This window comes from Triturus cristatus, chromosome 10, assembly GCF_964204655.1.
Source record: "Triturus cristatus chromosome 10, aTriCri1.1, whole genome shotgun sequence".
Classification (NCBI taxonomy): Eukaryota; Metazoa; Chordata; class Amphibia; order Caudata; family Salamandridae; genus Triturus; species Triturus cristatus.
The window spans coordinates 1,108,198,078-1,108,222,697 of NC_140593.1; positions in this window are offsets into that span (position 1 = coordinate 1,108,198,078).

The window sequence follows — 24,620 nt, forward strand, 5'->3', positions numbered from 1 at the left end:
TTTTTCCTCCTCCCTACATCTTCATTACAGATATTCTCATTTCTCCTTTTACGAGAAACTACACGTTTCTCCAACACAGGATACTGACCTAAATGAGGAGCATAGCTTCTTCTTAATCTATTATACTCCTTTACACAATTTGTATCAGCACTAACTTTTGAATCATCAAAGTCTATCATGAATAAACCTGATAATGTTTTCACTCGTGACAAAGCAACATATGCCATACCTTCTTTGAACACAGTTGAACCAATGTTCACAAATGCACAATCTACAGTCAATCCTTGAGACTTGTGAATAGTTACAGCATATGCTAGAGAAAACGGAAACTGCTTCCTACGTACATATAAGTCTTTCACAAGCATGAAACGAACTGAACAACGACAAATGTCTTTAACTTCTTCTATCTGATCAAATTTTATTTTTAAACATTCAATTCCATCTTTTTTCTGATAATTAATAAAACCCACAACTCTTCCCATAGCTCCATTAACTAAACCTTTTTCAACATCCAAATTTCTCCTTAAAAATACTCTACAGTTCATGCAAACATATAGATTTTTTTCTAATCCAGCTGTTTTGGAAATGTTCTTCTCTAGTGAATCCAATTTATTTTTCAGTGTGCCTGTTAATGTGACAGTAATTCTTCCATCCTCAATTTTGTCCACTGCTTCCAATTTCCTGATATCTTCCTTTTCCAATTTCAAAAGCTCCTCATTGAATATTGAGCATTCACGTAGAGTTGGCATTAAGCAGATGACACTTTTGTTTTCTGCAATGTTCTTGTATATCTTCTCTGCAACTATTTCTTCCTTTGGAAATAAATTATGTAGCAGCCGACTCTGTAATGCTTTTGTGCCAGCTTCAGTGAGTAGTCCAATTCTGATATCTTTCAGAATACTTCCATATTCTTCATCGTTTGCTTGCCTCATATTAGTAGTAAGTTCCTTGTACTCAAAGAAGGACCAAATATTTGTATTACCGATGCTTCCCAATGACTTCTTCGTGTCTTCATGTGTCACAGTATTAAACACTGGTTGTCCTTTAACTGGAGTAAGTTGCAAAAGATCTCCAAAAACTATGACGTGTTTTCCTCCAAATAACACGTCATAGTCTGTCTTCAGAATTTGCTGCATTCTTAAATGCACAAAGGCAAGCATTAAGTTTGATACCATGCTCACCTCATCAATAATGAGAACTTGCATCTTCTTCAATACTCTTGAAACTTCCAAGCATGCTTCTCCAGTTAGCTTGTTGTATTGTATTTTGTTCTCATGCTCCACTGGTAACATTAGCAAACGATGTAAAGTGATTCCTTTTATGTTATATGCTGCTAACCCAGTTGGAGCAGTAACCACACAAGACAAAGTAGAATCCGTTTTTTGCTGTAGGTAGCTTCTGATGACTTTTATTAGGAAACTTTTTCCAGTTCCAGCTTGTCCGCTTACATACATCCTGATTGGATGAAATGATGTGCATGAGCACTCTTTTTTTCATGTAGAAATCCGTGATCAATTTGTTTTCTGATCTCTTCATAAATTTGTTGCTGCTCTTCGTTCAGTTGTCTTTCCAAATTTTGTAAGTCTATAAATTCTCCTTGAGCTTGATTCATAGCCGTTTTCACTTCATTCATGGCTATTGATGCTTCATTTTCAATGATTGGTTGTCCTAGGGGATCTTGACTGAGTGTTCCTGAACTTTGGCTGTCCTGAGAACTGTCTCTAGCTATTTCTGCTGCAATTGTAGTTTCCTGTTCAATTTCTTCATTTAACATTTGCAGATAAGTTGTGAATGTATTGCATTGTATGCTGTCTTTGCAAGCATTAAAAGAATCTTCATAGCTTTGAAATCCTCCCAGTAGTTCATCCTCTGTACGCCATGGTTTAAACAGCTGTAAAAGAGCCAAGTAGTAAAATTCCTTTTTGTCAGTAGTGTCGCAACTCAGCTTCCGGTGATTTATCAAACTTCCTTTTGTTTGCTTCACCAAACATCCTTCCTCACCAATGACTTTATATTTTCCATTGTTGATGTCTTCTGCGGCTTTCCGTGAATAAATGTAGTTCTGCAGCACTTCATAGAGACACATGTTCTCCAGATGATGACTTCTCTTGGGATAATATGTGTCCAACATGTTTGATTTCAAAATATCTGTACTTTCTGGGTCATTCTCGGCCAAATATTCAATTTCTCCAACAGATTTCAGTACCCGATTTCTCATTGCTGCAAGGCCTAAACTTGCCCAAATTATTCTTCTTGATTTCGAGTAGAGACTTGCAGAAGATAACCTATCTGAACATTCGTAGGATCCAATTTCTCGATGCGATAACATCTTCAAACTGAAACTGTACAGCTTCTTACTGACAGTTTTCTCGTGAGAAATCTCTTCCCACATTTCCTTCAATTCTGTTTTTTCTGATTTCGTAATGTAAGACGTTACATATCGAGCAACAGCAATGGAATTGTCAGCTACATACTGTATATCCATGTTAGCGTTCCACATGGATAAAATCACTGGGTTGTAGTCATTTATATTTTTTGATTCTTCTTTTCTTTTAAGGTTGTAGGTATTCTTAGGTGATTTTCTTGTGATAGTATGTCTCACAGATGACATAAAACTGTTAACTCTTCCATTTGAAAGAACAGGTCTAGGAAATCCAAATCGACATTTAGTGTAGTATTTATCTTTGCTCTTGTATTTCCGTCGACAGTATTTTCCACATCGATGACTTTGGAAACGTAAAACTTGCTCCTTTAACTTTTTCTCTTCTGTGCTTTTTGGTATAGCACATGTTGCATATTCTTCAATGTAAGATAACACTGCTTCATCAGTATCTGTTCCAAACTTTGGGGCATCCTTGATCCACAACAGCATATGAATATGAGGAGCACCTCTTGCCTGGTACTCTTTTCTCCAAAAGAAATCCACTACTTCTCCTAGAGGTGGATTTTTTTTATTGCAGATGAAGGACATCATAGCCTCAAATCTATGATTGAAATATCTGCAAACATTAACCGGATCCAATGAGCACAGTTCTCCTGCTGTCTTGTATTCGATGTTTTTAATGTTTGAATTTGCCTCTCGTAGAAAATCCAGTAAATCATCCCAAGCGTACTCCGCACAGCTTAGGGTAACGAACCATGTTGGTGTTCCTAAATTACGTAACATGCATTTTAATTCACCATGGCGTCGGTACCAATATTCATTTGTCCCACGCTGACAAGCCATCAGATTGATCAGTTGTGTTTCCAAATGATCATCTCGGTGCTGCACTTTCTCCATAAAATCCTTAGCAGACACATTTTGCAAATGTACTCCACTTTTTAAAATGTGATTTACTGCATAAGACAATGCAGACAAGTCGCTTTCAAATAAAAGATGGAACAAATAAGGAATACTTTGTCGAAATCTGGGATCTTCAGCATATAGTCTTGTAGTCCGATACTCAGAAGCTGGAATCTGTTCCGGACGTTCATCGTATCGTCCTCCTTTTCTTTTAGGAAACAGCTGGGGAAAATATCGAGCTTCCAAGCTCTCCTCCCATACACTCACAGGAGTTCCTTTTGCTTTCTTCATCTGAAATAGATCAATATTGTCTCCCATAACTTCTTTTGAATGAAGAGGATGTATGCTAAAATGTTCATAAATTTCTTCTTCCTTTGACTTGTCCACTTTTTCAATTTGTCCAGTTGGTGTTTCTGTGTCTTCTTGTAAATCTTCTTCTTCTTCTTCTTCTATATAAATTGATTCATACCATTTGTTATTCCTTTTCAAATACAAATTTGCTCTTTGTACTTTCAGTACATCTACCAGCTCCTGCCAAATCTTCTTATTCTTTGTAGGTACACCATTAACCAGAATAATTAATGGTTCAGTTTCCAAAGTATCCGCATCAATAGTTTCCATATTTTTTTTCAAATCCAAGGGCAAATACACCACTCTACCTTTTAAACCTCTCAGTAAATCTGAAGGAGGTAATTTACCAGTTTTGGGCTCCATACGTACTATGGTCTGGAACGGATGAACACATTGAATGAGTATAGACTCATATGTATTTAATTCAGAAAGTTCAGCAGGAATAGCATCCAATTCTAAATTATTATGTACAGCTCTGGTCGGCATTCTATTTTCCTCTAACTTGTTGTAACAGTATTTACAAATACGCTGAACTTCACCCAATTCAAAACAATTTTCAAGAAATATATATGTGGCAAAATCCTTCCACTTATAATTATCTTCATTTTCACTCTTTCTGTAGAGATCAACATACCTGGTTTCTTTTCTATAATGAGTTCTGCGGCAACAAATACAAGTAATATTTGGTCTTTCATTAGAGATTATTGCAAATTTTGTTATGTGATCATTAAATGTCTTACTTACAGAGGGTTCTACATTCTCTTCCACTTCTTCCTCATTTACTGTGTCCTTCTCTGCACTGTTTTGTTCAGGACCAAAGTAACAAAACTGAATTTCATCAACAACCTTCTCTACATCTGATACCGTTCCACGGAACAGAGCCCTATTCAATTCATCTAACTTTATTGCTGGACTTTTAGCAAAATACAACCGTCTCACAAACTTTCTCATTTCAGTATGATGAACAGCCAGCATCCTAAAATGATGGAAAACACTATTACACACTTTTCTAGATAGACAAGCCAGAGAATGACCCTGCAAACCAGTATTCTCTCTCACTCTGCATGGATCCAAACTTTGAAGCACCTTAATCTTCTGTTTTACACTTTTTTTACTATATTCTCTTAGAAACTCACGAAATTTATCAATAGATTCCTGACGCACAGTGCAAATACTACTACAATTCCAAGTGTACACTGGGGCTTTAGGACGTCTCCCCATAGCCTCATCCGCCATCACTTGTACCTCATCTCTTGGAACCATTATCTCCTTCTCCATTATGCAACCATTTTTCACTTCATAAGCACGACCTCTGGTGTCAACTGCATGCAGCAAACTATTACTTTGAAAAAACCTCTCTTCATTAAAAAAAGGTTCACTACTTGAACTATGCATCCATTTTCCTAAAAACACTTTAGAAAAGTTTGTTCTGTTCACTACTCTTTTCCTTTTGCTATGTGATTTCAGTACATTAACCATTTTGTCTAATGTACGCATCCTATTCAAAATTAAAATGAATAGTTTCCTTTTTAATTCTAATGCCTTTGCTGCAATGGCTTCAATTTCTTTTTTTCTCTTATAAAACTTAGCCTTTTGCTTATATTTCTTCACATCCTTTATCAAATTGGACATAACTCTTCTCTGAAACATTTTTCTACGTATCTCTTTAAACGCTGTTTTTCTGTTTAAGTTAATCTTTTTAGTTGCAGAAGGTATATTTGCATTAACTAAATTCTCAATTTTTTCCTGTCCTTTTCGATTGAAATCATTCTTTCCAGTACAGACATTTTGTACATTTGTCCTTTTTTTGAATATGTTCTTTAGAAAATTTTTTGTCTGCTTACCAGAAGATTTTTTCTTTTTCCCAACATGAGCATCTTCAACTAACTTAGGTCCTCCAGTTGTCTTCAAATATAGGTTTTTTTTGTGGTCTTTTTTTACTCTGGATTTTGTAGGCATCTTAAATTTTGTTCACTGCTCTTCAGCAATACCTGAAAAAAACTAAAAAAAAATTCCTTTATTTTATTTAAATATATTACTACATTTGTTTTCACATTAGTCACAAAACGAAATTTCTTTGCCAATTTGAAAGCACACTTACTACTCTTTTTTTTGGCAAGTGATAATCACTTTTACAGACTGACACATTATGAATCCACTTTTCAGATTTTTTAAAAAGCACATGTCCAAACTGCTTTTTCAGACCAGCACCATTTGTAACCTGGGTGACTGCCTACACTCCAGCAAGGGCAACCAGCCTTAGTGATGCTGAATGTATTTGCATTACTGACTGAAACCTCAAACCCCACTCGCTTGTGAATACTGTGCATGATTCCACATGGTAAGCAGCTGGGTGTGTGCTAAGAGTCTGCTTCTGCACCAAAAAATGGCTCCCCCTTTCCATCTAATGCAACTGTGAAATCACCAGAGCAATACGCAATAAATCTCTGCCTGTAATTCCTATTTGCACACAGAGTCATGTTTTCACATTAGGCCCTTAAACGAAATTTCTTTGCCAATTTGAAAGCACACTTACTGCTCTTTTTTTTGGCAAGTGATAAACACTTTTACAGACTGACACATTATGAATCCACTTTTCAGATTTTTTAAAAAGCACATGTCCAAACTGCTTTTTCAGACCAGCACCATTTGTAACCTGGGTGACTGCCTACACTCCAGCAAGGGCAACCAGCCTTAGTGATGCTGAATGTGTTTGCATTACTGACTGAAACCTCAAACCCCACTCGCTTGTGAATACTGTGCATGATTCCACATGGTAAGCAGCTGGCTGTGTGCTAAGAGTCTGCTTCTGCACCAAAAAATGGCTCCCCCTTTCCATCTAATGCAACTGTGAAATCACCAGAGCAATACGCAATAAATCTCTGCCTGTAATTCCTATTTGCACACAGAGTCATGTTTTCACATTAGTCACAAAACGAAATTTCTTTGCCAATTTGAAAGCACACTTACTGCTCTTTTTTTTGGCAAGTGATAATCACTTTTACAGACTGACACATTATGAATCCACTTTTCAGATTTTTTAAAAAGCACATGTCCAAACTGCTTTTTCAGACCAGCACCATTTGTAACCTGGGTGACTGCCTACACTCCAGCAAGGGCAAACAGCCTTAGTGATGCTGAATGTATTTGCATTACTGACTGAAACCTCAAACCCCACTCGCTTGTGAATACTGTCCATGATTCCACATGGTAAGCAGCTGGGTGTGTGCTAAGAGTCTGCTTCTGCACCAAAAAATGGCTCCCCCTTTCCATCTAATGCAACTGTGAAATCACCAGAGCAATACGCAATAAATCTCTGCCTGTAATTCCTATTTGCACACAGAGTCATGTTTTCACATTAGGCCCTTAAACGAAATTTCTTTGCCAATTTGAAAGCACACTTACTGCTCTTTTTTTTGGCAAGTGATAAACACTTTTACAGACTGACACATTATGAATCCACTTTTCAGATTTTTTAAAAAGCACATGTCCAAACTGCTTTTTCAGACCAGCACCATTTGTAACCTGGGTGACTGCCTACACTCCAGCAAGGGCAACCAGCCTTAGTGATGCTGAATGTATTTGCATTACTGACTGAAACCTCAAACCCCACTCGCTTGTGAATACTGTGCATGATTCCACATGGTAAGCAGCTGGCTGTGTGCTAAGAGTCTGCTTCTGCACCAAAAAATGGCTCCCCCTTTCCATCTAATGCAACTGTGAAATCACCAGAGCAATACGCAATAAATCTCTGCCTGTAATTCCTATTTGCACACAGAGTCATGTTTTCACATTAGTCACAAAACGAAATTTCTTTGCCAATTTGAAAGCACACTTACTGCTCTTTTTTTTGGCAAGTGATAATCACTTTTACAGACTGACACATTATGAATCCACTTTTCAGATTTTTTAAAAAGCACATGTCCAAACTGCTTTTTCAGACCAGCACCATTTGTAACCTGGGTGACTGCCTACACTCCAGCAAGGGCAAACAGCCTTAGTGATGCTGAATGTATTTGCATTACTGACTGAAACCTCAAACCCCACTCGCTTGTGAATACTGTCCATGATTCCACATGGTAAGCAGCTGGGTGTGTGCTAAGAGTCTGCTTCTGCACCAAAAAATGGCTCCCCCTTTCCATCTAATGCAACTGTGAAATCACCAGAGCAATACGCAATAAATCTCTGCCTTTAATTCCTATTTGCACACAGAGTCATGTTTTCACATTAGGCCCTTAAACGAAATTTCTTTGCCAATTTGAAAGAGCACTTACTGCTCTTTTTTTTGGCAAGTGATAAACACTTTTACAGACTGACACATTATGAATCCACTTTTCAGATTTTTTAAAAAGCACATGTCCAAACTGCTTTTTCAGACCAGCACCATTTGTAACCTGGGTGACTGCCTACACTCCAGCAAGGGCAACCAGCCTTAGTGATGCTGAATGTATTTGCATTACTGACTGAAACCTCAAACCCCACTCGCTTGTGAATACTGTGCATGATTCCACATGGTAAGCAGCTGGCTGTATGCTAAGAGTCTGCTTCTGCACCAAAAAATGGCTCCCCCTTTCCATCTAATGCAACTGTGAAATCACCAGAGCAATACGCAATAAATCTCTGCCTGTAATTCCTATTTGCACACAGAGTCATGTTTTCACATTAGTCACAAAACGAAATTTCTTTGCCAATTTGAAAGCACACTTACTGCTCTTTTTTTTGGCAAGTGATAATCACTTTTACAGACTGACACATTATGAATCCACTTTTCAGATTTTTTAAAAAGCACATGTCCAAACTGCTTTTTCAGACCAGCACCATTTGTAACCTGGGTGACTGCCTACACTCCAGCAAGGGCAACCAGCCTTAGTGATGCTGAATGTATTTGCATTACTGACTGAAACCTCAAACCCCACTCGCTTGTGAATACTGTGCATGATTCCACATGGTAAGCAGCTGGCTGTGTGCTAAGAGTCTGCTTCTGCACCAAAAAATGGCTCCCCCTTTCCATCTAATGCAACTGTGAAATCACCAGAGCAATACGCAATAAATCTCTGCCTGTAATTCCTATTTGCACACAGAGTCATGTTTTCACATTAGGCCCTTAAACGAAATTTCTTTGCCAATTTGAAAGCACACTTACTGCTCTTTTTTTTGGCAAGTGATAATCACTTTTACAGACTGACACATTATGAATCCACTTTTCAGATTTTTTAAAAAGCACATGTCCAAACTGCTTTTTCAGACCAGCACCATTTGTAACCTGGGTGACTGCCTACACTCCAGCAAGGGCAACCAGCCTTAGTGATGCTGAATGTATTTGCATTACTGACTGAAACCTCAAACCCCACTCGCTTGTGAATACTGTGCATGATTCCACATGGTAAGCAGCTGGGTGTGTGCTAAGAGTCTGCTTCTGCACCAAAAAATGGCTCCCCCTTTCCATCTAATGCAACTGTGAAATCACCAGAGCAATACGCAATAAATCTCTGCCTGTAATTCCTATTTGCACACAGAGTCATGTTTTCACATTAGGCCCTTAAACGAAATTTCTTTGCCAATTTGAAAGCACACTTACTGCTCTTTTTTTTGGCAAGTGATAAACACTTTTACAGACTGACACATTATGAATCCACTTTTCAGATTTTTTAAAAAGCACATGTCCAAACTGCTTTTTCAGACCAGCACCATTTGTAACCTGGGTGACTGCCTACACTCCAGAAAGGGCAACCAGCCTTAGTGATGCTGAATGTGTTTGCATTACTGACTGAAACCTCAAACCCCACTCGCTTGTGAATACTGTGCATGATTCCACATGGTAAGCAGCTGGCTGTGTGCTAAGAGTCTGCTTCTGCACCAAAAAATGGCTCCCCCTTTCCATCTAATGCAACTGTGAAATCACCAGAGCAATACGCAATAAATCTCTGCCTGTAATTCCTATTTGCACACAGTCATGTTTTCACATTAGTCACAAAACGAAATTTCTTTGCCAATTTGAAAGCACACTTACTGCTCTTTTTTTTGGCAAGTGATAATCACTTTTACAGACTGACACATTATGAATCCACTTTTCAGATTTTTTAAAAAGCACATGTCCAAACTGCTTTTTCAGACCAGCACCATTTGTAACCTGGGTGACTGCCTACACTCCAGCAAGGGCAACCAGCCTTAGTGATGCTGAATGTATTTGCATTACTGACTGAAACCTCAAACCCCACTCGCTTGTGAATACTGTGCATGATTCCACATGGTAAGCAGCTGGGTGTGTGCTAAGAGTCTGCTTCTGCACCAAAAAATGGCTCCCCCTTTCCATCTAATGCAACTGTGAAATCACCAGAGCAATACGCAATAAATCTCTGCCTGTAATTCCTATTTGCACACAGAGTCATGTTTTCACATTAGGCCCTTAAACGAAATTTCTTTGCCAATTTGAAAGCACACTTACTGCTCTTTTTTTTGTCAAGTGATAAACACTTTTACAGACTGACACATTATGAATCCACTTTTCAGATTTTTTAAAAAGCACATGTCCAAACTGCTTTTTCAGACCAGCACCATTTGTAACCTGGGTGACTGCCTACACTCCAGCAAGGGCAACCAGCCTTAGTGATGCTGAATGTGTTTGCATTACTGACTGAAACCTCAAACCCCACTCGCTTGTGAATACTGTGCATGATTCCACATGGTAAGCAGCTGGCTGTGTGCTAAGAGTCTGCTTCTGCACCAAAAAATGGCTCCCCCTTTCCATCTAATGCAACTGTGAAATCACCAGAGCAATACGCAATAAATCTCTGCCTGTAATTCCTATTTGCACACAGAGTCATGTTTTCACATTAGTCACAAAACGAAATTTCTTTGCCAATTTGAAAGCACACTTACTGCTCTTTTTTTTGGCAAGTGATAATCACTTTTACAGACTGACACATTATGAATCCACTTTTCAGATTTTTTAAAAAGCACATGTCCAAACTGCTTTTTCAGACCAGCACCATTTGTAACCTGGGTGACTGCCTACACTCCAGCAAGGGCAAACAGCCTTAGTGATGCTGAATGTATTTGCATTACTGACTGAAACCTCAAACCCCACTCGCTTGTGAATACTGTCCATGATTCCACATGGTAAGCAGCTGGGTGTGTGCTAAGAGTCTGCTTCTGCACCAAAAAATGGCTCCCCCTTTCCATCTAATGCAACTGTGAAATCACCAGAGCAATACGCAATAAATCTCTGCCTGTAATTCCTATTTGCACACAGAGTCATGTTTTCACATTAGGCCCTTAAACGAAATTTCTTTGCCAATTTGAAAGCACACTTACTGCTCTTTTTTTTGGCAAGTGATAAACACTTTTACAGACTGACACATTATGAATCCACTTTTCAGATTTTTTAAAAAGCACATGTCCAAACTGCTCTTTCAGACCAGCACCATTTGTAACCTGGGTGACTGCCTACACTCCAGCAAGGGCAACCAGCCTTAGTGATGCTGAATGTATTTGCATTACTGACTGAAACCTCAAACCCCACTCGCTTGTGAATACTGTGCATGATTCCACATGGTAAGCAGCTGGCTGTGTGCTAAGAGTCTGCTTCTGCACCAAAAAATGGCTCCCCCTTTCCATCTAATGCAACTGTGAAATCACCAGAGCAATACGCAATAAATCTCTGCCTGTAATTCCTATTTGCACACAGAGTCATGTTTTCACATTAGTCACAAAACGAAATTTCTTTGCCAATTTGAAAGCACACTTACTGCTCTTTTTTTTGGCAAGTGATAATCACTTTTACAGACTGACACATTATGAATCCACTTTTCAGATTTTTTAAAAAGCACATGTCCAAACTGCTTTTTCAGACCAGCACCATTTGTAACCTGGGTGACTGCCTACACTCCAGCAAGGGCAAACAGCCTTAGTGATGCTGAATGTATTTGCATTACTGACTGAAACCTCAAACCCCACTCGCTTGTGAATACTGTCCATGATTCCACATGGTAAGCAGCTGGGTGTGTGCTAAGAGTCTGCTTCTGCACCAAAAAATGGCTCCCCCTTTCCATCTAATGCAACTGTGAAATCACCAGAGCAATACGCAATAAATCTCTGCCTGTAATTCCTATTTGCACACAGAGTCATGTTTTCACATTAGGCCCTTAAACGAAATTTCTTTGCCAATTTGAAAGCACACTTACTGCTCTTTTTTTTGGCAAGTGATAAACACTTTTACAGACTGACACATTATGAATCCACTTTTCAGATTTTTTAAAAAGCACATGTCCAAACTGCTTTTTCAGACCAGCACCATTTGTAACCTGGGTGACTGCCTACACTCCAGCAAGGGCAACCAGCCTTAGTGATGCTGAATGTATTTGCATTACTGACTGAAACCTCAAACCCCACTCGCTTGTGAATACTGTGCATGATTCCACATGGTAAGCAGCTGGCTGTGTGCTAAGAGTCTGCTTCTGCACCAAAAAATGGCTCCCCCTTTCCATCTAATGCAACTGTGAAATCACCAGAGCAATACGCAATAAATCTCTGCCTGTAATTCCTATTTGCACACAGAGTCATGTTTTCACATTAGTCACAAAACGAAATTTCTTTGCCAATTTGAAAGCACACTTACTGCTCTTTTTTTTGGCAAGTGATAATCACTTTTACAGACTGACACATTATGAATCCACTTTTCAGATTTTTTAAAAAGCACATGTCCAAACTGCTTTTTCAGACCAGCACCATTTGTAACCTGGGTGACTGCCTACACTCCAGCAAGGGCAACCAGCCTTAGTGATGCTGAATGTATTTGCATTACTGACTGAAACCTCAAACCCCACTCGCTTGTGAATACTGTGCATGATTCCACATGGTAAGCAGCTGGCTGTGTGCTAAGAGTCTGCTTCTGCACCAAAAAATGGCTCCCCCTTTCCATCTAATGCAACTGTGAAATCACCAGAGCAATACGCAATAAATATCTGCCTGTAATTCCTATTTGCACACAGAGTCATGTTTTCACATTAGGCCCTTAAACGAAATTTCTTTGCCAATTTGAAAGCACACTTACTGCTCTTTTTTTTGGCAAGTGATAATCACTTTTACAGACTGACACATTATGAATCCACTTTTCAGATTTTTTAAAAAGCACATGTCCAAACTGCTTTTTCAGACCAGCACCATTTGTAACCTGGGTGACTGCCTACACTCCAGCAAGGGCAACCAGCCTTAGTGATGCTGAATGTATTTGCATTACTGACTGAAACCTCAAACCCCACTCTCTTGTGAATACTGTGCATGATTCCACATGGTAAGCAGCTGGGTGTGTGCTAAGAGTCTGCTTCTGCACCAAAAAATGGCTCCCCCTTTCCATCTATTGCAACTGTGAAATCACCAGAGCAATACGCAATAAATCTCTGCCTGTAATTCCTATTTGCACACAGAGTCATGTTTTCACATTAGGCCCTTAAACGAAATTTCTTTGCCAATTTGAAAGCACACTTACTGCTCTTTTTTTTGGCAAGTGATAAACACTTTTACAGACTGACACATTATGAATCCACTTTTCAGATTTTTTAAAAAGCACATGTCCAAACTGCTTTTTCAGACCAGCACCATTTGTAACCTGGGTGACTGCCTACACTCCAGCAAGGGCAACCAGCCTTAGTGATGCTGAATGTGTTTGCATTACTGACTGAAACCTCAAACCCCACTCGCTTGTGAATACTGTGCATGATTCCACATGGTAAGCAGCTGGCTGTGTGCTAAGAGTCTGCTTCTGCACCAAAAAATGGCTCCCCCTTTCCGTCTAATGCAACTGTGAAATCACCAGAGCAATACGCAATAAATCTCTGCCTGTAATTCCTATTTGCACACAGAGTCATGTTTTCACATTAGTCACAAAACGAAATTTCTTTGCCAATTTGAAAGCACACTTACTGCTCTTTTTTTTGGCAAGTGATAATCACTTTTACAGACTGACACATTATGAATCCACTTTTCAGATTTTTTAAAAAGCACATGTCCAAACTGCTTTTTCAGACCAGCACCATTTGTAACCTGGGTGACTGCCTACACTCCAGCAAGGGCAAACAGCCTTAGTGATGCTGAATGTATTTGCATTACTGACTGAAACCTCAAACCCCACTCGCTTGTGAATACTGTCCATGATTCCACATGGTAAGCAGCTGGGTGTGTGCTAAGAGTCTGCTTCTGCACCAAAAAATGGCTCCCCCTTTCCATCTAATGCAACTGTGAAATCACCAGAGCAATACGCAATAAATCTCTGCCTGTAATTCCTATTTGCACACAGAGTCATGTTTTCACATTAGGCCCTTAAACGAAATTTCTTTGCCAATTTGAAAGCACACTTACTGCTCTTTTTTTTGGCAAGTGATAAACACTTTTACAGACTGACACATTATGAATCCACTTTTCAGATTTTTTAAAAAGCACATGTCCAAACTGCTTTTTCAGACCAGCACCATTTGTAACCTGGGTGACTGCCTACACTCCAGCAAGGGCAACCAGCCTTAGTGATGCTGAATGTATTTGCATTACTGACTGAAACCTCAAACCCCACTCGCTTGTGAATACTGTGCATGATTCCACATGGTAAGCAGCTGGCTGTGTGCTAAGAGTCTGCTTCTGCACCAAAAAATGGCTCCCCCTTTCCATCTAATGCAACTGTGAAATCACCAGAGCAATACGCAATAAATCTCTGCCTGTAATTCCTATTTGCACACAGAGTCATGTTTTCACATTAGTCACAAAACGAAATTTCTTTGCCAATTTGAAAGCACACTTACTGCTCTTTTTTTTGGCAAGTGATAATCACTTTTACAGACTGACACATTATGAATCCACTTTTCAGATTTTTTAAAAAGCACATGTCCAAACTGCTTTTTCAGACCAGCACCATTTGTAACCTGGGTGACTGCCTACACTCCAGCAAGGGCAAACAGCCTTAGTGATGCTGAATGTATTTGCATTACTGACTGAAACCTCAAACCCCACTCGCTTGTGAATACTGTCCATGATTCCACATGGTAAGCAGCTGGGTGTGTGCTAAGAGTCTGCTTCTGCACCAAAAAATGGCTCCCCCTTTCCATCTAATGCAACTGTGAAATCACCAGAGCAATACGCAATAAATCTCTGCCTGTAATTCCTATTTGCACACAGAGTCATGTTTTCACATTAGGCCCTTAAACGAAATTTCTTTGCCAATTTGAAAGCACACTTACTGCTCTTTTTTTTGGCAAGTGATAAACACTTTTACAGACTGACACATTATGAATCCACTTTTCAGATTTTTTAAAAAGCACATGTCCAAACTGCTTTTTCAGACCAGCACCATTTGTAACCTGGGTGACTGCCTACACTCCAGCAAGGGCAACCAGCCTTAGTGATGCTGAATGTATTTGCATTACTGACTGAAACCTCAAACCCCACTCGCTTGTGAATACTGTGCATGATTCCACATGGTAAGCAGCTGGCTGTGTGCTAAGAGTCTGCTTCTGCACCAAAAAATGGCTCCCCCTTTCCATCTAATGCAACTGTGAAATCACCAGAGCAATACGCAATAAATCTCTGCCTGTAATTCCTATTTGCACACAGAGTCATGTTTTCACATTAGTCACAAAACGAAATTTCTTTGCCAATTTGAAAGCACACTTACTGCTCTTTTTTTTGGCAAGTGATAATCACTTTTACAGACTGACACATTATGAATCCACTTTTCAGATTTTTTAAAAAGCACATGTCCAAACTGCTTTTTCAGACCAGCACCATTTGTAACCTGGGTGACTGCCTACACTCCAGCAAGGGCAACCAGCCTTAGTGATGCTGAATGTATTTGCATTACTGACTGAAACCTCAAACCCCACTCGCTTGTGAATACTGTGCATGATTCCACATGGTAAGCAGCTGGCTGTGTGCTAAGAGTCTGCTTCTGCACCAAAAAATGGCTCCCCCTTTCCATCTAATGCAACTGTGAAATCACCAGAGCAATACGCAATAAATATCTGCCTGTAATTCCTATTTGCACACAGAGTCATGTTTTCACATTAGGCCCTTAAACGAAATTTCTTTGCCAATTTGAAAGCACACTTACTGCTCTTTTTTTTGGCAAGTGATAATCACTTTTACAGACTGACACATTATGAATCCACTTTTCAGATTTTTTAAAAAGCACATGTCCAAACTGCTTTTTCAGACCAGCACCATTTGTAACCTGGGTGACTGCCTACACTCCAGCAAGGGCAACCAGCCTTAGTGATGCTGAATGTATTTGCATTACTGACTGAAACCTCAAACCCCACTCTCTTGTGAATACTGTGCATGATTCCACATGGTAAGCAGCTGGGTGTGTGCTAAGAGTCTGCTTCTGCACCAAAAAATGGCTCCCCCTTTCCATCTATTGCAACTGTGAAATCACCAGAGCAATACGCAATAAATCTCTGCCTGTAATTCCTATTTGCACACAGAGTCATGTTTTCACATTAGGCCCTTAAACGAAATTTCTTTGCCAATTTGAAAGCACACTTACTGCTCTTTTTTTTGGCAAGTGATAAAAACTTTTACAGACTGACACATTATGAATCCACTTTTCAGATTTTTTAAAAAGCACATGTCCAAACTGCTTTTTCAGACCAGCACCATTTGTAACCTGGGTGACTGCCTACACTCCAGAAAGGGCAACCAGCCTTAGTGATGCTGAATGTGTTTGCATTACTGACTGAAACCTCAAACCCCACTCGCTTGTGAATACTGTGCATGATTCCACATGGTAAGCAGCTGGCTGTGTGCTAAGAGTCTGCTTCTGCACCAAAAAATGGCTCCCCCTTTCCATCTAATGCAACTGTGAAATCACCAGAGCAATACACAATAAATCTCTGCCTGTAATTCCTATTTGCACACAGTCATGTTTTCACATTAGTCACAAAACGAAATTTCTTTGCCAATTTGAAAGCACACTTACTGCTCTTTTTTTTGGCAAGTTATAATCACTTTTACAGACTGACACATTATGAATCCACTTTTCAGATTTTTTAAAAAGCACATGTCCAAACTGCTTTTTCAGACCATCACCATTTGTAACCTGGGTGACTGCCTACACTCCAGCAAGGGCAACCAGCCTTAGTGATGCTGAATGTATTTGCATTACTGACTGAAACCTCAAACCCCACTCGCTTGTGAATACTGTGCATGATTCCACATGGTAAGCAGCTGGGTGTGTGCTAAGAGTCTGCTTCTGCACCAAAAAATGGCTCCCCCTTTCCTTCTAATGCAAGTGTGAAATCACCAGAGCAATACGCAATGAATCTCTGCCTGTAATTCCTATTTGCACACAGAGTCATGTTTTCACATTAGGCCCTTAAACGAAATTTCTTTGCCAATTTAAAAGCACACTTACTGCTCTTTTTTTTGGCAAGTGATAAACACTTTTACAGACTGACACATTATGAATCCACTTTTCAGATTTTTTAAAAAGCACATGTCCAAACTGCTTTTTCAGACCAGCACCATTTGTAACCTGGGTGACTGCCTACACTCCAGCAAGGGCAACCAGCCTTAGTGATGCTGAATGTATTTGCATTACTGACTGAAACCTCAAACCCCACTCGCTTGTGAATACTGTGCATGATTCCACATGGTAAGCAGCTGGCTGTGTGCTAAGAGTCTGCTTCTGCACCAAAAAATGGCTCCCCCTTTCCATCTAATGCAACTGTGAAATCACCAGAGCAATACGCAATAAATCTCTGCCTGTAATTCCTATTTGCACACAGAGTCATGTTTTCACATTAGGCCCTTAAACGAAATTTCTTTGCCAATTTGAAAGCACACTTACTGCTCTTTTTTTTGGCAAGTGATAATCACTTTTACAGACTGACACATTATGAATCCACTTTTCAGATTTTTTAAAAAGCACATGTCCAAACAGCTTTTTCAGACCAGCACCATTTGTAACCTGGGTGACTGCCTACACTCCAGCAAGGGCAACCAGCCTTAGTGATGCTGAATGTATTTGCATTACTGACTGAAACCTCAAACCCCACTCGCTTGTGAATACTGTGCATGATTCCACATGGTAAGCAGCTGGGTGTGTGCTAAGAGTCTGCTTCTGCACCAAAAAATGGCTCCCCCTTTCCATCTAATGCAACTGTGAAATCACCAGAGCAATACGCAATAAATCTCTGCCTGTAATTCCTATTTGCACACAGAGTCATGTTTTCACATTAGGCCCTTAAACGAAATTTCTTTGCCAATTTGAAAGCACACTTACTGCTCTTTTTTTTGGCAAGTGATAAACACTTTTACAGACTGACACATTATGAATCCACTTTTCAGATTTTTTAAAAAGCACATGTCCAAACTGCTTTTTCAGACCAGCACCATGTGTAACCTGGGTGACTGCCTACACTCCAGCAAGGGCAACCAGCCTTAGTGATGCTGAATGTGTTTGCATTACTGACTGAAACCTCAAACCCCACTCGCTTGTGAATACTGTGCATGATTCCACATGGTAAGCAGCTGGGTGTGTGCTAAGAGTCTGCTTCTGCACCAAAAAATGGCTCCCCCTTTCCATCTAATGCAACTGTGAAATCACCAGAGCAATACGCAATAAATCTCTGCCTGTAATTCCTATTTGCACACAGAGTCATGTTTTCACATTAGTCACAAAACGAAATTTCTTTGCCAATTTGAAAGCACACTTACTGCTCTTTTTTTTGGCAAGTGATAATCACTTTTACAGACTGACACATTATGAATCCACTTTTCAGATTTTTTAAAAAGCACATGTCCAAACTGCTTTTTCAGACCATCACCATTTGTAACCTGGGTGACTGCCTACACTCCAGCAAGGGCAACCAGCCTTAGTGATGCTGAATGTATTTGCATTACTGACTGAAACCTCAAACCCCACTCGCTTGTGAATACTGTGCATGATTCCACATGGTAAGCAGCTGGGTGTGTGCTAAGAGTCTGCTTCTGCACCAAAAAATGGCTCCCCCTTTCCTTCTAATGCAACTGTGAAATCACCAGAGCAATACGCAATAAATCTCTGCCTGTAATTCCTATTTGCACACAGAGTCATGTTTTCACATTAGGCCCTTAAACGAAATTTCTTTGCCAATTTAAAAGCACACTTACTGCTCTTTTTTTTGGCAAGTGATAAACACTTTTACAGACTGACACATTATGAATCCACTTTTCAGATTTTTTAAAAAGCACATGTCCAAACTGCTTTTTCAGACCAGCACCATTTGTAACCTGGGTGACTGCCTACACTCCAGCAAGGGCAAACAGCCTTAGTGATGCTGAATGTATTTGCATTACTGACTGAAACCTCAAACCCCACTCGCTTGTGAATACTGTCCATGATTCCACATGGTAAGCAGCTGGGTGTGTGCTAAGAGTCTGCTTCTGCACCAAAAAATGGCTCCCCCTTTCCATCTAATGCAACTGTGAAATCACCAGAGCAATACGCAATAAATCTCTGCCTGTAATTCCTATTTGCACACAGAGTCATGTTTTCACATTAGGCCCTTAAACGAAATTTCTTTGCCAATTTAAAAGCACACTTACTGCTCTTTTTTTTGGCAAGTGATAAACACTTTTACAGACTGACACATTATGAATCCACTTTTCAGATTTTTTAAAAAGCACATGTCCAAACTGCTTTTTCAGACCAGCACCATTTGTAACCTGGGTGACTGCCTACACTCCAGCAAGGGCAAACAGCCTTAGTGATGCTGAATGTATTTGCATTACTGACTGAAACCTCAAACCCCACTCGCTTGTGAATACTGTCCATGATTCCACATGGTAAGCAGCTGGGTGTGTGCTAAGAGTCTGCTTCTGCACCAAAAAATGGCTCCCCCTTTCCATCTAATGCAACTGTGAAATCACCAGAGCAATACGCAATAAATCTCTGCCTGTAATTCCTATTTGCACACAGAGTCATGTTTTCACATTAGGCCCTTAAACGAAATTTCTTTGCCAATTTGAAAGCACACTTACTGCTCTTTTTTTTGGCAAGTGATAAACACTTTTACAGACTGACACATTATGAATCCACTTTTCAGATTTTTTAAAAAGCACATGTCCAAACTGCTTTTTCAGATCAGCACCATTTGTAACCTGGGTGACTGCCTACACTCCAGCAAGGGCAACCAGCCTTAGTGATGCTGAATGTATTTGCATTACTGACTGAAACCTCAAACCCCACTCGCTTGTGAATACTGTGCATGATTCCACATGGTAAGCAGCTGGCTGGGTGCTAAGAGTCTGCTTCTGCACCAAAAAATGGCTCCCCCTTTCCATCTAATGCAACTGTGAAATCACCAGAGCAATACGCAATAAATCTCTGCCTGTAATTCCTATTTGCACACAGAGTCATGTTTTCACATTAGTCACAAAACGAAATTTCTTTGCCAATTTGAAAGCACACTTACTGCTCTTTTTTTTGGCAAGTGATAATCACTTTTACAGACTGACACATTATGAATCCACTTTTCAGATTTTTTAAAAAGCACATGTCCAAACTGCTTTTTCAGACCAGCACCATTTGTAACCTGGGTGACTGCCTACACTCCAGCAAGGGCAACCAGCCTTAGTGATGCTGAATGTATTTGCATTACTGACTGAAACCTCAAACCCCACTCGCTTGTGAATACTGTGCATGATTCCACATGGTAAGCAGCTAGCTGTGTGCTAAGAGTCTGCTTCTGCACCAAAAAATGGCTCCCCCTTTCCATCTAATGCAACTGTGAAATCACCAGAGCAATACGCAATAAATCTCTGCCTGTAATTCCTATTTGCACACAGAGTCATGTTTTCACATTAGGCCCTTAAACGAAATTTCTTTGCCAATTTGAAAGCACACTTACTGCTCTTTTTTTTGGCAAGTGATAATCACTTTTACAGACTGACACATTATGAATCCACTTTTCAGATTTTTTAAAAAGCACATGTCCAAACTGCTTTTTCAGACCAGCACCATTTGTAACCTGGGTGACTGCCTACACTCCAGCAAGGGCAACCAGCCTTAGTGATGCTGAATGTATTTGCATTACTGACTGAAACCTCAAACCCCACTCGCTTGTGAATACTGTGCATGATTCCACATGGTAAGCAGCTGGGTGTGTGCTAAGAGTCTGCTTCTGCACCAAAAAATGGCTCCCCCTTTCCATCTAATGCAACTGTGAAATCACCAGAGCAATACGCAATAAATCTCTGCCTGTAATTCCTATTTGCACACAGAGTCATGTTTTCACATTAGGCCCTTAAACGAAATTTCTTTGCCAATTTGAAAGCACACTTACTGCTCTTTTTTTTGGCAAGTGATAAACACTTTTACAGACTGACACATTATGAATCCACTTTTCAGATTTTTTAAAAAGCACATGTCCAAACTGCTTTTTCAGACCAGCACCATTTGTAACCTGGGTGACTGCCTACACTCCAGAAAGGGCAACCAGCCTTAGTGATGCTGAATGTGTTTGCATTACTGACTGAAACCTCAAACCCCACTCGCTTGTGAATACTGTGCATGATTCCACATGGTAAGCAGCTGGCTGTGTGCTAAGAGTCTGCTTCTGCACCAAAAAATGGCTCCCCCTTTCCATCTAATGCAACTGTGAAATCACCAGAGCAATACGCAATAAATCTCTGCCTGTAATTCCTATTTGCACACAGAGTCATGTTTTCACATTAGTCACAAAACGAAATTTCTTTGCCAATTTGAAAGCACACTTACTGCTCTTTTTTTTGGCAAGTTATAATCACTTTTACAGACTGACACATTATGAATCCACTTTTCAGATTTTTTAAAAAGCACATGTCCAAACTGCTTTTTCAGACCATCACCATTTGTAACCTGGGTGACTGCCTACACTCCAGCAAGGGCAACCAGCCTTAGTGATGCTGAATGTATTTGCATTACTGACTGAAACCTCAAACCCCACTCGCTTGTGAATACTGTGCATGATTCCACATGGTAAGCAGCTGGCTGTGTGCTAAGAGTCTGCTTCTGCACCAAAAAATGGCTCCCCCTTTCCATCTAATGCAACTGTGAAATCACCAGAGCAATACGCAATAAATCTCTGCCTGTAATTCCTATTTGCACACAGAGTCATGTTTTCACATTAGTCACAAAACGAAATTTCTTTGCCAATTTGAAAGCACACTTACTGCTCTTTTTTTTGGCAAGTGATAATCACTTTTACAGACTGACACATTATGAATCCACTTTTCAGATTTTTTAAAAAGCACATGTCCAAACTGCTTTTTCAGACCAGCACCATTTGTAACCTGGGTGACTGCCTACACTCCAGCAAGGGCAACCAGCCTTAGTGATGCTGAATGTATTTGCATTACTGACTGAAACCTCAAACCCCACTCGCTTGTGAATACTGTGCATGATTCCACATGGTAAGCAGCTGGCTGTGTGCTAAGAGTCTGCTTCTGCACCAAAAAATGGCTCCCCCTTTCCATCTAATGCAACTGTGAAATCACCAGAGCAATACGCAATAAATCTCTGCCTGTAATTCCTATTTGCACACAGAGTCATGTTTTCACATTAGGCCCTTAAACGAAATTTCTTTGCCAATTTGAAAGCACACTTACTGCTCTTTTTTTTGGCAAGTGATAATCACTTTTACAGACTGACACATTATGAATCCACTTTTCAGATTTTTTAAAAAGCACATGTCCAAACTGCTTTTTCAGACCAGCACCATTTGTAACCTGGGTGACTGCCTACACTCCAGCAAGGGCAACCAGCCTTAGTGATGCTGAATGTATTTGCATTACTGACTGAAACCTCAAACCCCACTCGCTTGTGAATACTGTGCATGATTCCACATGGTAAGCAGCTGGGTGTGTGCTAAGAGTCTGCTTCTGCACCAAAAAATGGCTCCCCCTTTCCATCTATTGCAACTGTGAAATCACCAGAGCAATACGCAATAAATCTCTGCCTGTAATTCCTATTTGCACACAGAGTCATGTTTTCACATTAGGCCCTTAAACGAAATTTCTTTGCCAATTTGAAAGCACACTTACTGCTCTTTTTTTTGGCAAGTGATAAACACTTTTACAGACTGACACATTATGAATCCACTTTTCAGATTTTTTAAAAAGCACATGTCCAAACTGCTTTTTCAGACCAGCACCATTTGTAACCTGGGTGACTGCCTACACTCCAGAAAGGGCAACCAGCCTTAGTGATGCTGAATGTGTTTGCATTACTGACTGAAACCTCAAACCCCACTCGCTTGTGAATACTGTGCATGATTCCACATGGTAAGCAGCTGGCTGTGTGCTAAGAGTCTGCTTCTGCACCAAAAAATGGCTCCCCCTTTCCATCTAATGCAACTGTGAAATCACCAGAGCAATACGCAATAAATCTCTGCCTGTAATTCCTATTTGCACACAGTCATGTTTTCACATTAGTCACAAAACGAAATTTCTTTGCCAATTTGAAAGCACACTTACTGCTCTTTTTTTTGGCAAGTGATAATCACTTTTACAGACTGACACATTATGAATCCACTTTTCAGATTTTTTAAAAAGCACATGTCCAAACTGCTTTTTCAGACCAGCACCATTTGTAACCTGGGTGACTGCCTACACTCCAGCAAGGGCAACCAGCCTTAGTGATGCTGAATGTATTTGCATTACTGACTGAAACCTCAAACCCCACTCGCTTGTGAATACTGTGCATGATTCCACATGGTAAGCAGCTGGGTGTGTGCTAAGAGTCTGCTTCTGCACCAAAAAATGGCTCCCCCTTTCCATCTAATGCAACTGTGAAATCACCAGAGCAATACGCAATAAATCTCTGCCTGTAATTCCTATTTGCACACAGAGTCATGTTTTCACATTAGGCCCTTAAACGAAATTTCTTTGCCAATTTGAAAGCACACTTACTGCTCTTTTTTTTGGCAAGTGATAAACACTTTTACAGACTGACACATTATGAATCCACTTTTCAGATTTTTTAAAAAGCACATGTCCAAACTGCTTTTTCAGACCAGCACCATTTGTAACCTGGGTGACTGCCTACACTCCAGCAAGGGCAACCAGCCTTAGTGATGCTGAATGTGTTTGCATTACTGACTGAAACCTCAAACCCCACTCGCTTGTGAATACTGTGCATGATTCCACATGGTAAGCAGCTGGCTGTGTGCTAAGAGTCTGCTTCTGCACCAAAAAATGGCTCCCCCTTTCCATCTAATGCAACTGTGAAATCACCAGAGCAATACGCAATAAATCTCTGCCTGTAATTCCTATTTGCACACAGAGTCATGTTTTCACATTAGTCACAAAACGAAATTTCTTTGCCAATTTGAAAGCACACTTACTGCTCTTTTTTTTGGCAAGTGATAATCACTTTTACAGACTGACACATTATGAATCCACTTTTCAGATTTTTTAAAAAGCACATGTCCAAACTGCTTTTTCAGACCAGCACCATTTGTAACCTGGGTGACTGCCTACACTCCAGCAAGGGCAAACAGCCTTAGTGATGCTGAATGTATTTGCATTACTGACTGAAACCTCAAACCCCACTCGCTTGTGAATACTGTCCATGATTCCACATGGTAAGCAGCTGGGTGTGTGCTAAGAGTCTGCTTCTGCACCAAAAAATGGCTCCCCCTTTCCATCTAATGCAACTGTGAAATCACCAGAGCAATACGCAATAAATCTCTGCCTGTAATTCCTATTTGCACACAGAGTCATGTTTTCACATTAGGCCCTTAAACGAAATTTCTTTGCCAATTTGAAAGCACACTTACTGCTCTTTTTTTTGGCAAGTGATAAACACTTTTACAGACTGACACATTATGAATCCACTTTTCAGATTTTTTAAAAAGCACATGTCCAAACTGCTTTTTCAGACCAGCACCATTTGTAACCTGGGTGACTGCCTACACTCCAGCAAGGGCAACCAGCCTTAGTGATGCTGAATGTATTTGCATTACTGACTGAAACCTCAAAC